At 43.7% G+C, this 17,485-nt stretch overlaps 1 protein-coding gene across 40 annotated transcripts in view; it reads right to left on the minus strand.

Moving 5' to 3' along the window:
- Positions 1-17,485, minus strand: part of LOC147339695 (uncharacterized) — a 203,712-nt gene that overhangs the window by 154,218 nt on the left and 32,009 nt on the right. For 6 of the 40 annotated variants that reach the window (XR_015158356.1, XR_015158357.1, XR_015158367.1 and 3 more), the window contains one exon: positions 11,041-11,136. The exons of 19 other annotated variants lie outside the window; for them this stretch is intronic. The gene's annotated coding sequence lies outside the window, so the exon portion shown is untranslated. Of the gene's footprint in view, positions 1-1,040; positions 1,306-2,131; positions 2,315-2,825; positions 2,965-11,040; positions 11,137-17,485 lie in introns of those variants that run through there. 15 more of the 40 variants (XR_015158363.1, XR_015158349.1, XR_015158354.1 and 12 more) reach the window with 12 other exon arrangements.

Consider the following 17,485-nt stretch of genomic DNA (forward strand, 5'->3'; position numbering starts at 1 on the left):
GATGGTTACAACTCAGTGGGTGCAACGAAAGCATTTTGCTGTGTGTCTTACTCATCCAACAGTAGGGATGGACGAGCCATCAGGCCCGATTTAAACAGATGTCTGCTATGTTCATAGCACATTCTGGAATTGAGCTTTTAAGGTTTACTGACACAGTAGATCTGCTTTGAAAAAAAAAGAAATTTTGAAGTAGAGTTGTTTACAATATTTCAGGTGAACAGCACAGTGTTTCGGTTATATATACATATGTTCTTTCTCTGATTATTTCCCATTATAGTTTATTACAGTATGTTGAGTATAGTTCTTTTTGCTATTCAGGAGGTCCTGATTTTTTATGCAGTAGGATCTATCTGCTCATCACGGACTCGTCCCCCACTGGTAAGCAACAATCTGTTCTCAACGTCTGTGAGTCTGTATCTGTTTTGGTATAGCCACTAGTTTTTTTGCAAGAGATTCAGTTGAGTTCAAGTGAGTCTGAGTGAACTCCGGGAGTTGGTGATGGACAGGGAGGCCTGGCGTGCTGCGATTCATGGGGTCGCAAAGAGTCGGACACGACTGAGCCACTGAACTGAACTGAAGTTACTGTGAGTTACTCTTCTTGTTCTTTCTATTCAGAATGGGTTTCATTCTTGTTTTTTTCATTCCACTTCCTTCTTCCTGCCCTAAGTGGTGAAGACAGAGCACAGGACTGCGTTTACTGCAACTACTGTTTTTCCTGATTTAACATCTCAGTATGATTCAGCAGTTCAGACAAGAAAAGAGGGGTGAAATTTTTTTTTTTAAAAAAACAGTCAACAATGGTTTTTATAGGTTCTGGACAGCAGCATGAAATACAAAGAAACAGATTCCCTCACAGAGGTAGCTTTTTGAGATCCCAGTTTTGTATCATCCAGAAGTGGCATAAATCCTGTAGGAAACACTGCCTGACTGAGTTTGTAATTAATGTTTTTAGAAGAAACTGCTAGATCCAGTTCTCTAAAATGTTCTCATTAGTGGATAATGTGAGAGGATAAAAAAAAAAAAAAAGCCTTCAAACCAAAACCAGAAATACTTGCATCTTTATTGCTGATTAACTATCATTAGCAATTATACAGGACAATAAAATTCAATTTGGACCACTAATAAGTCTAGGTAGAATTTAATTGGGAGACAAACTAAATTTCAGATTATTGTTGCCGTCTACAGTATGGGCTGTTTCTGTCCTTTATTGTGCCCATCTTTGCATGAAATGTTTCCTCGGTATCTCCAAACAGTATGTGCGCTCAGAAACGGTCCTTTTGTTCCAGTTTAAATGCAGTACGGCTTCTATTTTTTTAAGAGCAGAAAAATAAACAAGCATAGGTTTTTATATGCACAGAACAAAAGACTCACATATTGGCAAATGTCACTTCTCTAAATGAAAATTTATGCCTAGAAATTTAAGATTTATTCTAACAATTAGTTATAATTGTATTAATGTAAGCAATTTTTATGAAGGAGGTATAATATAGAAAAATAAATTACACTGTGAAGTTGAATTTGTAGCTTTCTCATCTGTCCTATAAAAATGTTTTCCAGGGTACTTTCCTGGTGGTCTACTGATTAAGACTAAGTCCTTCCACTGTAGAGGGCGTGGGGTCGATTCCTGGTCAGGGAACTAAGATTCCATGTGGTATGTGCCTTTGTGGTCAAAAAGAAAGTTTTCCAAGTCATCACATGACATTTTTTGGGGGGGGGTGTATTTTTGACCCAGTTTCTGTGTCAAATTAGTGAAGGCTTTCAGAAGTATAAGTGTGTGGAACCAAATGATATCTATATGTCTGTTATGTTTATTTGTTAGAAATAACACTGCTTCTCCAATAAAGAGGATCAATTTGCTCTGTTCCTAAATAGATACCAGGCCATCAGACATGAAGACTCAGAGGCATGTTTTGTATTCCCAAGTGTCTTCACACTTTTCGAAGCTTAGCACAAGAAGACTGTTCCTTCCAAAATCGGGGGCCCCCTGGCGTTAATGCATTTTGGTTGTTGTTTAGTCACAAGTCATGTCCAACTCTTTGCAACGGCATGGACTGCAGTTCCCCAGGCTTCCCTGTTCTTTACCATCTCCCAGAGTGTGCTCCAAGACAGTTCCTTGCAGCTGTGAACTCACATTCTCGTGTCCCTGAAGCTTAAGAAGCTAGGAGGCGGAAGACGGACACGTGGGTAGATTCTTCCTTGTGCTCAGCCTGGAGAAGTGTGAAGACACTTGGGAACAGAACACTGCTATCCCGACACAGTTGGAGAACATCAGTGTCTTTAAAATCTGTTACCACGTTCAAAAATGATAGCTTTTCTAAAAAAAAAAATAACATAACCGAAAAGGATGCCTGTGCCCCGCACTTCATAGCAGCAGTATTTACAATAGCCAGAGAAGCAACCTCAACGTCCGTCAGCGGAGGAATGGATAAACAGGAGATACGCACACACAATGGAACATTACTCGGCCATGAAAGGAATGAAATAATGCCCTTTGCAGCAACACGTGGACTGAAAGATACTAAGATACCACTTAGTATCTTAGTATATTCAGATTGTATATAGATTGTATTTAGATTGTATATAAATTATATTTAGATTGTATATAGTATCTTAGTATATTTAGATATTCAGATTGGCCACTTAGATTAGATACTTAGATTATCCACTTAGATATTTACATTATCATACTAAGTTTCGATTCATATGTGGACTCTAATTATGCCTTCAAAAAAAAGAAGACATTTTTACTTTTAAAAAAGAAATAAGTGAACTTATTTACAGTGCAGAAACAGACTTACCGATATTGAAAACAAAGTTATACTTACCAAAGGGGAAATAGATAAATTTGGAGTTTGGGATTAACACAAACACACCACTCTGAACAAAACAGCTACACAATGAGGGCTAATTGAATGACACAGGTCACTCTACTCACTATTCTGGGATAACTTCTGATGAGAGAATCTAAAAAGGAATGAATATATGTATAACTGAATCTCCCTGCTGTACAGCTGAAACTAACACAACATTGTAACTCAGCTAAACACCCATAAAATAAAAAATGAAAAAATACAGCAAACGATAACCTTTCCCTACACAGGGTTACGGGGATGAATGATGAGGCCTTTCTGTGTTTGAAAATCTATCAATATCAGAATAATCTATTCATTCAACCCATGCAAGCAGAAAGCCACGGGATTATATCAAGAGACATGGGAAATTCACTCGAAATTAGTTAGGCAGCTCAAAGCAAAAAGGTAACAAGAAGATAATACAAAACAAACAAAAAATAAACTCACATTAAAAAAAGCATCTTCTAAAATCAATACCAGGATCAGATTTAAAAACCAGACAGATGTACCTTCTCTTTCCATTATGCCAAATGATTTTTTAAAAAGATTTCTTGAAAATGCAATGAGGGGAGTAAATGAAAATGTGTTATCAGTATTGGAAAGGAACAAACAAAATGTGACTCTTTAGCTCATAGCATGAATGTGTACCTAAGAGGGTGTATTAAAATCCTATTAAGAGGAAAAAGGCAATTTGCTTACAATGCAGAAGAAGAAATAAATTAAAAAAATTTTTTTTAGCTTTTGTCCTATACTAGCAATAAAAGCCTAGAAAGAAATATGGACAGATTCTATTCAAAATCCAGTAAGTATATAAAATATTTGCAGTGCATTTAATAAAGAAAGGCTCTGTGAAGAAACAGATCAAATCTCATTGAAGGAAACAAAACAGAATCTCGGCCAATGACAGCACATGCTATCTTTTCATATGCTTACATTTCATCTTATGTAAACATCAATACAGATTAAAAGGCTTAAAAAGTAACCCGTCTAATGGGAGATGGGTCGGGAGGATCCCCTGGAGACGAGAATGGCAACCCCACTTCAATATTCTTGCCTGAAAAATCCCATGGTCAGAGGAGCCTGGTGGGCTACAGTCCAAGGGGTTGCAAAGAGTCGGACACAACCGAGCAACTGAGCAAGCACCCAAATTAATACAGAAATCAGCTGCAATTCAAGTCAGATTCCTAACAAGCCGTTTTGTGTTTTGCATTGTCGAGAGTGGTCTTTGAAATCCTCCTAAGGAAGGTGTCTTTCCAATGACAGTTGAGAAATGAAATTTAAGCATCGATACCCAGGATATATGTTCCTGTGTATCACACACAGCGTAAACCCACTCTAGTCCAAAGCATGCCTTTGCTGACAAAGGTCCGTCTGGTCAAGGCTATGGTTTTCCAGTGGTCATGTATGGATGTCACGGCTGGACCATAAAGAAAGCTGAGCACAGAAGAATTGATGCTTTGGAACTGTGGTGTTCGAAAAGACTCTTGAGAGTCCCTTGGACTGCAAGGAGATCCAACCAGTTTATTCTTAAGGAGATCAGTCCTGGGTGTTCTTTGGAAGGACTGATGTTGAAGCTGAAACTCCAATCCTTTGGCCACCTGATGTGAAAAACTGACTCATTGGAAAAGACCCTGATGCTGGGAAAGATTGAGGGCAGGAGGAGAAGGGGATGACAGAGGATGAAATGGTTGGATGGCATCACCGACTCGATGGACATGAGTTTGAGCAAGCTCTAGGAGATGGTGATGGACAGGGAAGCCTGGCATGCTGCAGTCCATGGGGTCACAAAGAGTTAAATGTGATTTAGCAAGAACCCCATGCTTAGGTTACAGATCTTGGGAGAAGGTAGCAGTAGAAAGTGACTCAGGCTGCCACACTGCAGAAACCCACCTCTTTTTTTCCCCTACACTCTGGGTCTGGGGACTGCTTTGCATTATAATTCCTGATTATGGCTGCCCTCCCCACAATGTGCATTAACTGGATTTTTTTTTTTTTTTGGTGGCATCTCGTGGTTTATGGGATCTTAGTTGTCAAACCTGCGTTGGGGGCTGTGGAAGCACAGACTCTTGAGCACTGGACCACCAGGGAAGCCCTACACTAACTTTCTAGCATGGTCCCTACCATCATTTTTTCCTGGGTTAAGATTCTAACAGAGTATTTTCTGCTAATAATACGCCTATAACTAATAACTAGATAAAGGTCAATTTTAGCTCATTAAATTATGCCATATGGTAGATAAGGCATCGTCAATCAGAAGTGTGGAATTTGAAGTTTGTCATGATGTGTTTGGCAGTCACCTCTGTGGTTTGGTCTTCCCTGGTGGCTCAGATGGTGAAGTGTCTGCCTACCATGCGGGAGACCTGGGTTCAGTCCCTGGGTCTGGAAGATCTTCTGGAGAAGGAAATGGCAACCCACTCCAGTATCCTTGCCTGGAGAATTCCATGGACAGAGGAGCCTGGTGGGCTACAGTCCGTGGGGTCGCAAGGAGTCGGACACGACTGAGCGACTTCACTTTCACTTTTCTGTGGTTTGGGTAGGGAGTGAGTGGTGAGAGAGAGACGGGGAGGAAAGAGACAGAGGGACAAGAGAGAGGAGACAGACACAGAGATGCAGAGAGAAGAAAGAGACAAAGAAGAGAGGGAGACAGAGAGACAAGAGACAGATAGATGAGAGAGACAGAGAGAGACAGAAAGAAAGGCAGAGAGAGACAGAGATGAAAGAGACAGAGAGATGAGAGACAGAGGAGAGACAGAGAGAGACAGAGAGGAGAGACAGAGATGAGACAGAGAGGAGAGACAGAAAGGCAGAGAGACAGAGATGAGACAGAGAGATGAGAGACAGAGAGTGACAGAGAGGAGAGACAGAGATGAGAGAGACAGAGACAGAGAGACACAGAGAGACAGAGATGACAGAGGCAGAGACAGAGAGATGAGAGACAGAGAGAGGCAGAGACAGACAGGCAGAGACAGAGATGACAGAGAGACAGAGATGAGAGACAGACAGAAGAGACAGAGACAGAGAGATGAGAGACAGAGACAGAGAGACAGAGACAGAGAGACACAGAGAGAGACAGAGATATGGGAGATGAGCGAGACAGAAAGAGAGACAGACAGACGAGAGAGACAGAGAGACAAGAGAGACACCGAGAGGGGGAACGAGAGCGAGTCTCCTGGGGCTTTCTGTAAGGACTCGAGTTCTGTGGGATCAAGCCCCCCCTCTCTGACCCTCTCACTTCCCAGATGAACACCCTAGGATCTCCCCCTGGGGCCTCGGCCCTCCCAGGCAGGGGGCCCGGGTTCAGCGCTGGATCAGGCAGCCAGACCCCACACGCCACCACGAGCACTGTGCGGGCAGCAGCTAAAGACTCCGCGTTCCTCGACTGCAAGGTCAAAGATCCCGTGAGCAGCGAGGAAGACTTGGTGCAGCCAAATAAATGTTACAGAAGAAAAGATGAACACTGGGGCTTAGGGCTTCCACCTGAGAATCTGGGGCGGGGAGCACGTGTATTCAGTCTATGGCAGCAAACCACGTTCAAGGCAAGATGACCAATTTTCCTTATGTAGAGACACCAGTAAGCCTTTCCCACGGATGTATGTGCAAGGGGTACCCACCAGGGTGGGCGTAAATGTCCAAGATGGACAACGAACAGCCCATATGATGAAAATATATATCTATGCTGTTGATGTAAATTGTGTTATTATCTTTTGTTTTACTGTTATCGGTCCTCTAAGTCCAGATGTGATTATAGTCAGAAATAGAGCTTAATATTTCAAAAAAAAAAATGTCAGTATGAAGAGGGAGGGCTTCCCTGGTGGCTGAACGGTAAAGAATCAGCTTGCAATGAAGGAGGGAGATATGAGTTCCATCCCTGGGTTGGGAAGATCCCCTGGAGGAGGGCATGGCAACCCACTCCAGTATTCTTGCCTGGAGAATCCCACGGACAAAGGAGCCTGGCAGGCTACAATCCATGGGGTCACAACAGAGCCCAACTAAAAGTTAGAGACTGAACAACAAGGACAACATCCTGTCTAATCAGGAAACTAAGACAGTGTCTCCTCATTTCGAGATGTCAGCTTTGAGAGGTTCCTTTGCTGCTGCTGCTGCTAAGTCGCTTCAGTCGTGTCTGACTCCGTGAGACCCTCCAGACGGGAGCCCACCAGGCTCCCCCGTCCCTGGGATTCTCCAGGCAAGAACACTGGAGTGGGTTGTCATTTCCTTCTCCAATGCATGAAAGTGAAAGTGAAAAGTGAAAGTGAAGTCGCTCAGTCGTGTCTGACTCAGAGTGACCCCATGGACTGCAGCCCACCAGGCTCCTCTGTCCATGGGATTTTCCAGGCAAGAGTACTGGAGTGGGGTGCCATTGCCCTCTCCAGAGAGGTTCCTTTAGATGTCACTTATCACACCAACAATGTATCACTACCTATGAGTTGAATGAAAAAAACACTTGATTAAAAATGCAATTACTGGGATGGACAAAGAGCTATTTGCAGCTGAATGAGCACTTCAAGATGAAAAAAAGAATCCACTTCTTTTCAAAAGAAAGCAGAGCCTTTCATCCCCAGCAGTGATGAAGTGGGCTGTTCAAGAGAAAAATAAAAGAACTCCAGATTAAGAGCAAGAGCGGCCTGATCTGGTTTCTTGAGAAACTCCAGCCTCAAAACGAACACAGCCAGCACCATTCGACAATAAAACCTTGGTTTTCTTTCCTCAGATGTCTACTATTTGACAACATCAAGAGGATCTGTCTCCCAGATCTAAGTGTTCAGCAGTGAAAGCTCTTTGAACACGGCAAGACAAATCCCCACCTATTTAATGCCTTTCCATCAAGTTGTTTTTTTTCTTTTCTTGTGCCCTGAATTGTAACTGCCGGAGGGACAAAGACGAATTCCAGCACTGGTTTCTTACACGTGATTTTTTCCGGGGTGTGGTTAACCGGAATTGTGGCCGATCAGGATTATGGACCAGTGAGTATATCCGATTGCTGATGCAACCTGCGCATTAGAGGGGAAAGGACAGCAAGCTTTTCCTGCATGTATATTGTTGTTGTTTGATCTCACTACTTCTCACAGACAGCAGTTGACATGTAAACACAGCACAGCTGTGTCTCCAGGATCCACCTCTCTGCACGTTTCCATGTGGACACCGTAGAGCTTCTGGAGTTCTAATCTACCTGCCAATGCAGGAGACGGGGGTTCAATCCCTGGGATGGGAAGATCCCCTGGAGGAGGAAATGGCAACCCACTCCAGTCTTCTTGCCTGAGGAATCCCATGGACAGAGGTAGCCTGGTGGGCTACAGACCATGGGGTCACAGAGAGTTGGACATGACTGAAGCAACTGACTACACACAGAGGTAAAACTTGCCTGGGAGACTTCCCTTGGCGCTCCAGGGGCTAAGTATCTGCCCGCCACCGCAGGGGACAAGGTTCAATCCCTGGTCGGGGAAGATTCCACCCGCAACTGGAGGAAAGTCTGTGTGGTATTGGAGAAGACTCTTGAGAGTCCCTTGGACTGCAAGGAGAGCCAACCAGTCCATCCTGAAGGAGATCAGTCCTGGGTGTTCATTGGAAGGAATGATGCTGAAGCTGAAACTCCAGTACTTTGGACACCTGATGCAAAGAGCTGACTCATTGGAAAAGACCCTGATGCTGGGAAAGATTGAGGGCAGGAGGAGAGGGGGACGACAGAGGATGAGACGGTTGGATGGCATCACCGACTCAATGGACATGAGTTTGTGCAGGCCCTGGGAGCTGTTAACATCCACCTTTTTCTCCACTTGAGTTTTGCACTGACCTTGTGCATATTATAAACAGAAAATTATCAAAAAAATGAAGCACCGTGAAACTTTGAGTGAAGAAGAATTTTTTGGTGAACTTTCTCATGCTTTCTCTGCCTGTCTGAGCAACAAGTAGAGTGCTGTCTCAGAACATAGTTTCTGATTCAGACGATGCGGATGTCAGTCCAACAAAAAGACAGAAACCGTTAGCGATGGATTCTGATATGGAAAGTGATCAAGAAACAGAGGTTGATGGAGAAGGCTTTACAGGTATGCCAGCTATGATTACTGAATGTGATAGCAAGTGTTACTGAAATAACAATTAATTTATGGCCAGCCAAAATAAACAATTGCCTGCCACAGACTTCAGTTTCTGCCTAAACACCCTAGTCGATAATGAGTTGACAGACATAAATGCTCTGTAAAAAGTAATAAAAGTAGTGGATTCGTTTGAGGAAATATGCATTTAAATAATGTGATTTTATGATATCAGAAAAGCGAGCTTCATTTTCATGAAGTGTGATAATAAAACTGCTGCCAGGGAGGAAAGTGAAGTGAAAGCCGCACAGTCGTGTCCGACTCTTTGGGACCCCGTGGGCTATACAGTCTGTGGAATTCTCCCGGCCAGGATACTGGTATGGGTAGCCTTTCCCTTCTCCAGGGAATCTTCCCAACCCAGGAATCAAACCCAGGTCTCCTGCATTGCAGGTGGATTCTTTACCAGCTGAGCCATGAGGGAAGCCCAAGAATCCTGGAGTGGGTAGTCTATCCCTTCTCAATCGGATCTTCCCGACCCAGGAATTGAATTGGGGTTTCCCGCATTGCAGGTGGATTCTTTACCAGCTGAGCCACCAGGACAGCCCCCAGGCAGGAAGCGGTCTTTTACTTTTTGGAGATGGAGTACTAATGTATGTCGGGAATGAGATGCTATGACGTATTTACTTGACTTGGTTACGATGATGTTTCTGTAACAGACCATATCACACATCCATGTGTTTATACGTGAATACTGTTTTTAGCCCGGAAGTGGTTCTCCCTCCAGTGGGCATTTTTAATTTTCTGTAGACATTTTCCTGTGGGGCAGGGGCCCCATTCTATAGGTTTCCAGTTGCCAGAGGCCACCGAGCATACTGACCCCTCTGCAATGCCCAGAACAGCCCCACAGAACAGATTCACCAGCCTTTATCTTGTCTACCCATCCACCCACCTATCCATCGATCACCCATCGTCTTACATCATCTGTCTCTCTACGGCAGTAGTTTGCAACCGGGTGAAATGTTCCTTCCCTAGATGCGCTGGGTGATGCCTACGGACATTTTTATTGTCACAGCTGGGAGGACCTATCAGCACTTGGTGGACAGAGACCAGGTATGCCGATCCATACCCCTCAGCACACATGACGCCCCACGTAGCCCCACATATGACAGCCAAGACTTTTGCACTCTACTTCTCTCTGTGTCTGGAGATCTATGTGTATATCTGCTATGGCTCTGTCTCTATTATCTATTATAATTCTATTCTCATTTATCTGTTATCTATCAACTGGTAGCTCAGATGGGAACAAATCTGCCTGCAATATAGGAGACACATGTTTGATGTCCGGGTCAGGAAGATCCGCTGGAGAAGGGAATGGCAACCCACTCCAGTATTCTTCCTGGAGAATTCCAGGGACTGAGGAGCCTGGCCAGCTACAGTCCATGGGGTTGCAGAAACTTGGACATGACTCAGTGACTAACACTTTTCCTATCATCTATGTATCTGTTTGGAGAAGGCAATGGCACCCCACTCCAGTACTCTTGCCTGGAGAATCCCAGGGACGGGGGAGCCTGGTGGGCTGCCGTCTATGGGGTGGCACAGAGTCGGACACGACTGAGCGACTTCATTTTCACTTTTCACTTTCATGCATTGGAGAAGGAAAGGGCAACCCACTCCAGTGTTCTTGCCTGGAGAATCCCAGGGACGGGGGAGCCTGGTGGGCTGCCGTCTATGGGGTCGCACAGAGTCAGACACGACTGAAGTGACTTAGCAGCAGCAGCAGCAGCATGTATCTGTTTATCTGTCTATGATCTATCTAATAATCAATCCACATACACATGAATGTATGCAGCAGCAATTATGGGGGAATGCTAACTTACTCTAGAAACTATATGATGCCTATTCAATGCAGTATTCCTTTGAGGTTTATCCAACTCTTAAAATTTAAGCAATTATCAAGGCAATACTTGGTTCCAGGAAAAAAAAAAAAACACTTATAAAGCAACCTAGGTGACCACTGAGAGACTAATGGATAAAGATGTAATGACATGCTGCTGCTGCTGCTAAGTCGCTTCAGTCGTGTCCGACTCTGTGGAATGACATGCACACACATAAAGAATGGAATATTGCTCAACCGTAAAAAAAGGATGAAATAATACCATTTGCAGCAACATGGATGGCCCGAGAGATGGTCACACTAAGTGAAGTCAGAACGTGAGAGACAAATATCGTAGGATGTCTCTTAGATGTGGAATCTAAAAGACGACATAAATGAAGTTATGTACAAAATGGAAGCAGGCTCCGACACCCAGACAACAGACTCGTGCTTGCCAAGGGTGAGGGCGGGGGTGTTGAGGAGGTACGGGGTGGGAGTTTGCAATTAGCAGATTGCAAATTATAATATGTAGGATGTGTAAAACATCAAGGTCCCACAGAAAAGCACAGGGAACTATATTCCATACCCTGTGATTCAACCATCAAAGAAAAGAATGTGAAAAAACAATGTGTACATGTCTATAACTGAGTCACTTTCGTGGTACAGCAGAAACTGACACAACATTAAAAAAATCAACACTAACTTTTAAAAAAGATACACTTATAAAAAATATATGCCATGACGACAGTGTAAATACAGACAGCAGGAATAAGTGCCCACTATCTCAGGAAAATCAGATTATTTGGGATAGCTGGCATGCTGAGCAAATAGGAAGCAGCCCAGCAGCTCTGGATCTGGGGCAAACACCATTAAATAATCACAAAATCAAATAACTGCCACCTTGGTTTCTGCAAGTCAGAACATAGAACCAAGGTCCTGTAAGAACTCCATACATATTTCAATCAAAATGTGCCAGAAATAGGACCGTAGGAACGCTACCAGGCTTCACCTTGAACAGACCTGCAGCGCAAGGAGCAGGAAAAGAAATAACTGGTATTGATTTGACTTTGGAAAAAGCAATCTCTGCTTTTTTTTTTGAGCACAGCTGAACCCAGTTGAAGATATCCGATTGTTTCAGGAGACAGAAGAATACAGGAAAGATTTTTCTTACAAAAAAAAAAATTACAAAAGATCTAAACGTATTCAGAACCATAACTTAAAGCATAGATGAAAGCCTGTTTCTACTAGTACAGAAAAGAAATCCTAATTTAGAACAATTCTGAACATTATATTGCTAAGCTGATAACTGGATGCCCTTAAGAGAAGGATCTGGAAACAACTGAGAGAGGTGCCTCAAGTTCCCAAGAGTAGGGACCTTCCCTGGTGGTCCAGTGGTTAAGAATCTGCCTTCCACTGCAGAGGGCATAGGTTCGATCCCTGGGTGGGCAACAGAGACCTCACATGATGCAGAGCACCTAAGATCCCATGCCAGGACTACTGAGCTTGTGCTTTGGAGCCCCCGTGCCACAACCAGAGAGGAATGCGTGCACCCCAAGGAAGTCCCAGCACAAATAAATAGATCAAATAACATAAATTAAAAATTGGAGAAGGAAATGGCAACCCACTCCAGTGTTCTTGCCTAGAGAATCCTGTGGACTGAGGAGCCTGGCGGGCTACAGTCCATGGGGTCGCAAAGAGTCGGACACTGAAGCGATGTAGCACAGAGCACACAATGAGGGATCTCAAACACCTGCTCATACGTGTACAGCTGTCAAACCAAGAAAAGTACACTGCCACCACTCAAAAAAAAAAAAATCACCTTCTACTCAATGTCCTTATTCTCAGAAGTAACCACAGGCGTTCAACACTCTGGGTTAGCTCTGCCCTGTCCTTTTTAAAGCTCAAACAGATCTTTATTAGTCAAAATAAAAACCATTACAATCAACACATTTTTTACTAAGGAGAAATAAATTGGTTTATTCCTACAGCACAAAAAAATCTGTTGTTTAGGGATTCGATGAACTTTTGGAAAGAGTTTTCTGCATCCGGCAGCTTGTGGAATCTGCCCTGTCTTGAAACGTGTATGAACAGAAACATACAGTAGATATTATGTTTTGCTCATCACTGGAGAATGTGTTGGAATTCATCTGCTTTGCATCTACAAACCAGTTTTCCCCTTGAAGTACTGATAAGTATTCGACCATGTGAAAAATATTACAATCTGCTTGTCCATTTTCCCGTTGAAGGACATGTGGGTGCTTTTATTTTGAGCCCACTGAGAAAAAAATATTTATTGAATTCATGAACAATCAACTTCTTTAAATTTTCTTATTTTGATTTGAAAAAAATTTATATGGACTGTTTTTTTTTAAGTTTTCAATGAATTCGGAATTGCTATTGTTTTATGTTTTGGGATTTTGGCCACGAGGCATGTGGGATCATAGCTCCCTGACCAGGGATTGAACTAGAAGGTGAACACTTAACCACTGGACCAACCGGGCAGTCCCGAAACTTTCTAATTTTGAGATGGAGACACAGGACAAGCTGTGAAACGGATACAGAGTCGCTTGTATCTTACCCAGCTTATCAAAGGATAATCACATTACTATAGTACAGTATCAATACCAGGACCTACAAATTGATACAATACTCTGTTAACTAGACTACAGATCTTATTCAAATGTCACCACTTTCTACATAATAAAGCATTGTGTGTATGGGCGGGGGTGGCTCCCCAGCTGGCTCAGTGGTAAAGAATCTGCCTGCCAATGCAGGAGACGTGAGTTCGATCCCTGAGCCTGAAAGATCCCCCAGAGGAGGGCATGGCAACCCACTCCAGTATTCCTGCCTGGAGAATCCCATGGACAGAGGACTCTGGTGGGCTACAGTCGGTGGGGTTGCACAGAGTCAGACACGACTGAAGAGTCTGAGCACACACACACACACACACGTGTGTGTTTATGTAGGAGAATCAACTTATGATTTTGTTTGCTATTTCAATGAGTAATATTTCTTGTATCACTTTTTTGTTCTTATTTTCCATTAAACTTGCTTTTTTTTTTTTTCCCCACTAGCTGCCTGGAAAATCCCATGGATGGAGGAGCCTGGTGGGCTGCAGTCCATGGGGTCACTAAAAGTCAGACACAGCTAAGTTACTTCACTTTCACTTTTCACTTTCATGCATTGGAGAAGGAAATGGCAACCCACTCCAGTGTTCTTGCCTGGAGAATCCCAGGGACGGGGGAGCCTGGTGGGCTGCTGTCTATGGGGTCACACAGAGTCGAACTCGACTGAAGTGACTTGGCAGCAGCAGGTGAAAAATTAGTGGATTTTACATATTTTTATATTTCTCTGAAAACTTTTAAAGAAACATTTTACTCCATTTTAACCCATTTTAATTTCAATTTGTTTCAGTTCAAAATACCTTTAAAATTTCCCTAAGGACATTCTCTTTTGATCAAAATGAACTCAGAACTGTGTTAGCTCCTAAATATGTGGAGAGTTTCTACAAATGCAATGCTTGTCAACTTCTCATTTAATCCCACTGTGATGTAGAATTAGGATGAAATGCAAGAAAATATTTGGTTCAAGCAAACAAACAGAAAACCCCAGCAGAAGCAAAGAATGCTACTTAAAACCTGAAGAGAGATTAGGAGAGAAATATAGAGAACATATATTCCAATTTTTGAAAAACGCCTGGCAAACTTTCAGGAGATAGTCTTATCAAGACTATGAAAAACCTTGAGCTTGATAATAGTATAAATAAATTACAATGCAGCAGTTTGTGGATGATCTGCAGAAAGTGATGAGAAGTGTATTTTACAGCTTGTTATCAAGCTGCTGGAAAATCCTTAGGGTTGCAAAGAAAAGGTATTTTTCTCTGCTTTTCCCCCATTTCACATGACTATTCACAGCTTGCATCAGTCCATAAAAGGCGTGATCACTCCATAAAGTTTTAGCTTGCTTGGAGCAATATTTTACCTTTTTGAGAAAGCTGAAATGACCAGCCAAATTACAATGAAAATCAAACCAACAACGGGTAAAAACCTGCCTTTCATTTCTCAAAGGCAGGAGGGTAAAGTGCTCGTTTCACCGCTCGTTAAATCTGGTTCATAGATGCGTGCCGTGAAGGAAAAAGGAGTTTAGTAGCATCTGGCGAGAACAGAGCGTAGCCGGGGCATTGCATGTCATTCCGCTTACACATTTCAAGATGACCACGGAGAAACCATCTAGTCAAAGCGAGGATTCTTCCGGGAGTCACGTGTGCATGTGAGAGTTGGACCATAAAGAAGACTGAGTGCTGAAGAATTGATGCTTTTGAACTGTGGTGCTGGAGAAGACTCTTTAAGAGTCCCTTGGACTGGAAGGAGATCCAACCAGTCCATCCTAAAGGAGATCAGTTCTGAATATTCATTGGAGGGACTGAGGCTGAAGCTCCAATCCTTTGGCCACCTGATGCGAAGAGCTGACTCATTGGAAAAGAGCCTGATGCTGGCAAAGATTGAAGGCAGGAGGAGAAGGGGACGACAGAGGATGAGGTGGTTGGATGGCATCACCGACTCGATGGACATGAGTTTGAACAAACCCCGGGAGTTGGTGAAGGACAGAGAGGCTCTTTTATGCAAAGAGTCAAACATCACTTAGTGCCTGAAGAGCAACAAGGAATAACCGTTGCGAGTCCAGCCGAAAGCCACCGAAGGTGTTAAAACGACTGGTCGCTGTGTTGACAGAGAAACTGAGAGAAGTTCCATCTAAGGACAGACTGTGTGGTTGTGAAAACTGTCCTTGAGGAGAGGGAAGAGTTTGGGGAGGCTGATTCCTGGAGTCCATTTCTAAGGCAGATCCCTGTAGCCTCCATTTCCCTCCAGCTGTGACCATGAGAAATAAGTAGTCCAGAATAGAGTGAAGCCAGCCAGAAAGACCAACACAAATATCGTCTGTGAACACAGGTATCTGGAATCTAGAAAAACGGTACAGATGAACCTATTTGCAGGGCAGAAGTAGAGGCGAAGGCATAGAGAACGGAGCTGTGGACTGAGTGGGAGAAGGAGAGGGTGGGATGGATTAAGAGTGTGGCCCTGACCTATGTATACCACTAGGTGTGAAATGTGGCTTTGAGCTGCTTTTTCCTTCTGCGGCTGGACGGTTCTCCTGTGACCGTGATTCAGTTCCTTTTTTTGGCCTTTGGCGTGAAAACCTTGTACAAGGAAGATGCAGACCTACTCTGACAACTTGAGCGCCACACGCTCTGAGTCTGTGGAAGGTTTTTGCATCCTCGCCCCATGCCTGCTCGCTTTTGAAGGCAGCAACAGGGCAGTTGAAATTAAACCCAGGGTTAGAGACAGTGTCTGTCTGCAACAGTCCCTGAAAGGCAGTAAGATTATCCATTCTTGGTCAAGGCATTGTAAATATAAGCAGTCTCTTAAGAGTGATTGTGCTGTGCTTAGTCACTCAGTCGTGTCCGACTCTTTGAGACCCCATGGACTGTAGCCCGCCAGGCTCTTCTGTCCACAGGATTCTTCAGGCAAGAATACTGGAGTGGGTTGCCATTTCCTTCTCCAGGGGATCTTCCCAACCCTGGGATCGAACCTCAGTCTGCTGCATTGCAGGCAGATTCTTTACCATCTGAGCCACCAGGGCTCATACTATGATACAATGTATATCTAAAATATACATATATTTTAGATATATGTATTTCTTTGGAAGGAATGATGCTAAAGCTCAAACTCCAGTACTTTGGCCACCTCATGTGAGGAGTTGACTCATTGGAAAAGACTCTGATGCTGGGAGGGATTGGGGGCAGGACGAGAAGGGGACGAAAGAGGATGAGATGGCTGGATGGCATCACCGACTCGATGGACGTGAGTCTGAGTGAACTCCGGGAGTTGGTGACGGACAGGGAGGCCTGGCGTGCTGCGATTACGGGGTCACAAAGAGCTGGACATGACCAAGTGACTGAACTGAACTAAACTGATGGGAAAGTAAATGGCAACCCACTCCAGTATTCCTGCCTTGGATAAATTCCATGGACAGAGGAACCTGGCAAGCTCCAGTCCACAGAGTTACCAAGAATGAGACACCACTGAGCAACTAAATCATGACCACCACGTGTATTACTGTGATACAACATACACCTAAAGAGGTTCAAGTCATCTTCTTTGTCTAAAATTGGATCAAGAATACTAGTGTAATTCCTGGCAAAAATTGATTCCGTTTCTTTTCATATGAAATAGAACGTTTGCTGCTCAGCCGCTCAGTCGGGCCCAACTCTTTGCCACCCTTTGGATGGTAGCCTGCCAGGCTCCTCTGTCCATAAATATTTTCCAGGTGAAAATACTGGAGTGGGTTGCCATTTCCTCCTTCGTGGTACACCTATAGTAAAGCAGTATGTGTCCACAGGGAAAGTAAATGAGGTATCTGGCAGTCCAGTTTCACCTTGATAAATTTAACACACCAACTCTTTCCTGTTTATATACAAGAACCACTCATTATCATGGGCTTACTCAGTGGCTCAGTGATAAAGAATCTGCTTGCGATGCAGAAAACGCAGGAGGCAGGGGTTCCATCCCTCGGTTGGGAAGATCCCCTGGAGAAGGGAATGGTGACCCACTCCAGAATTTTTGCCTGGAGAATCCCATGGACAGAGGAGGCTGATGGGCTGTGGTCCAAAGGGTCACAAAGAGTTGATCAAGGCTGAAGTGACTCAGCACACACACACGCAAGCACAC

The sequence above is a fragment of the Bos grunniens genome, chromosome X (genome assembly GCF_055505025.1).
Source record: "Bos grunniens cultivar Pamir isolate PY7600 chromosome X, Bosgru_T2T1.0, whole genome shotgun sequence".
Taxonomy (NCBI): domain Eukaryota; kingdom Metazoa; phylum Chordata; class Mammalia; order Artiodactyla; family Bovidae; genus Bos; species Bos grunniens.